The 2,355-nt window shown below is 38.2% G+C and overlaps 1 non-coding gene across 1 annotated transcript; it reads left to right on the top strand.

The window, feature by feature from the left end:
- Positions 1-1,454: 1,454 nt before the first annotated feature.
- Positions 1,455-1,593, top strand: LOC132252741 (small nucleolar RNA Z247). Its single transcript, XR_009464520.1, has one exon. It is a non-coding gene; the product is annotated as a small nucleolar RNA Z247 (small nucleolar RNA).
- Positions 1,594-2,355: the final 762 nt, after the last annotated feature.

The following is a 2,355-nucleotide window of genomic DNA, read 5'->3' on the forward strand; positions in this document are numbered from 1 at the left end:
ATTGAAATGAAAATTGGGAATGAACAAAACAATGGCGAGAATAATGGTATCCATTAGTTGAACAAATCCTATACGTGATATGCTAACAGAATGAATATTTGGTAACATAACATATTAAAAATTGGTTTGGAACTGATGAAAAAAATCTAAAACACAACAAACATGATGCATTGCTCTAGTATCCAACACCCATGAACAAAGGGAAATGGTTGAAGAGTTGTAGGTCATAGAGAGAGAAAGATTAACACTAAAGCTCGACATAGATGGACTAAGCTGTGGAGTATCCATCGAGGTCTGAGATCCGATTTGAAGTTATGAACTAAAGAAGGTAATGAGTTGTTTACACTGATCACTATTTATAATGTTCAATGATGAATCCTATGGAGATGATGCAGATCCATCGAGTATATTGGAGCTTGTTTGATTTATTTGGACCTTCGGTGAATTCGATTTTCCTCAAGTTTTATAGCCCAATGGGTATCCGTGAAGCTTGTAACATTTTTCAACTGTATGTCCCTGAATACCATAATGAGAGTATAAAGGTCTTTCTTGTTTTGATTTTGAATTGAAGGAAGTTGCAACAGTAGAAATGCCAGAATCACCCAAAATCTGAGAATCATTGGAGAGTGACAAACCTTGATTGACGGAATGTTGCCTTTCTTCTTGAGCAACCAGGGCAAAAACTTTGGTGATTGGAGGCTGTAGAAGAACAGGTCAATGAGACCAATTCATCCACAGAAGACTCCTCTATTTCAAGAGTTCAAAGCACCTCAACAAACTCCACTTGTTTAGGAGTATAGCTAACAACTTTTCAATTTCTATTTAAAGTTCTTGTATATGTACAATAGATACACAATAGAAACTGAATCCTTTAAATTTTTATCAACTTGAGTTTATTTTTCTATATGGCATCAGAGCCACTAAAAGACTGATGTCTACTCCCTTATGATTCTTAATGGCCTCCTCATCATCTGCAACCTTAAATCATTCTATTGATCTTACTACTGTTGTCCCATCCCTCTCCAATCTTCCATTTACTATTAGTGTCAAACTCAACTCCTCCAACTATCCTATATGGAAAGTTCAAGCCCTACCCTACTTTAGAGGTCAAGCTGTTTTTGGCTACCTTGATGGCACAATCCCAACTCCACCTCAAGAAATTGATGCTCCTCATCCCAGCATAGGTGAAATTATTAAAATTCCCAATCCTCAATATCTTCAATGGCTTCATCGCCACCATTAATGCTTTGCTCACTGAAGATGTTCTCACTCAAGTCATGTCTTATACAACCTCTCGGGAGGTTTGGCTTGCACTAGAGCGAACATTTTCTTTTATTTCCCGTGCTAAAGCAATTTAGATTCGCACTCAGTTGGCAAATGCTCGAAAAGGTGTTCTATCCGCTAATGCATATTTTCTCTTTATCAAGCGAATGACTGATGAACTTGTTGGACAACCACTTAAACCTGATGACATAATCACCTATGTGCTTGTAGGACTTGGCCAGGAATATGATTCCTTGGCTTCAACAATTACTTCTCGCTCTGATCCTATCACCTTGGAGGAATTTTACTCACTACTTCTAATTTGTGAGTCACAAATCCATCACAATAATCAGTCCCTTCATATTACTGCTTCTGTGAAACATTGCCACCAAGCAACGTCAGCAGCAAAACCAATCCATTTTTCGCACGACTACAAATTTTCAACAATCTCGCCATGGTCGCGGTAGATACAGTGGCAGAGGACGTGGTGGTCTTTTCGCCTCCCATCCTCAGGGTTCATCAAACTCTGTTATATGTTAGGAATGCTTCAAACTGGGACATACTACCAGAAAATGCTATCACTATTTTAATCTCTCTTATCAGGACCAACAAACTCCCAAAAATCAACCACAAGCCATGGTTGTTGTGCACTATCAACATACTAATAATGAGTGGCATCCTGACATAGGAGCTACCCATCATCTCACCAATGATGTGAACAATATTCATCTTCAACATGAAGACTATGGCAGTCCAGATCATATCCAGGTGGTTAACGATGCAGGTATGAAAATAGTCCAAAGTGGAACTTCCACTATCTCCTCTTTTTCCAAGTCTTTTGTACTTAATCAAAATTTTCTTGTCCTAGATATTCAGAAAAATCTTCTCTCTGTTCAACGTTTTTATCTAGACAATAATGTTTTTTTTTTAATTTCATGCTTCTTTTTTCCTTGTGAAGGATTACTTGGGGAACATCCTGCATCGAGGACCACTCAGTAATGGTCTCTATAACTTCTCCACTTTTCTTGCTCGTCTTTAGCCACAAGCTCTATCTAGTGTTCGTGTGTCTACCAACATCTGGCACTGTTGTCT

This window comes from Vitis vinifera, chromosome 16, assembly GCF_030704535.1.
Source record: "Vitis vinifera cultivar Pinot Noir 40024 chromosome 16, ASM3070453v1".
In the NCBI taxonomy this organism is placed as follows: domain Eukaryota; kingdom Viridiplantae; phylum Streptophyta; class Magnoliopsida; order Vitales; family Vitaceae; genus Vitis; species Vitis vinifera.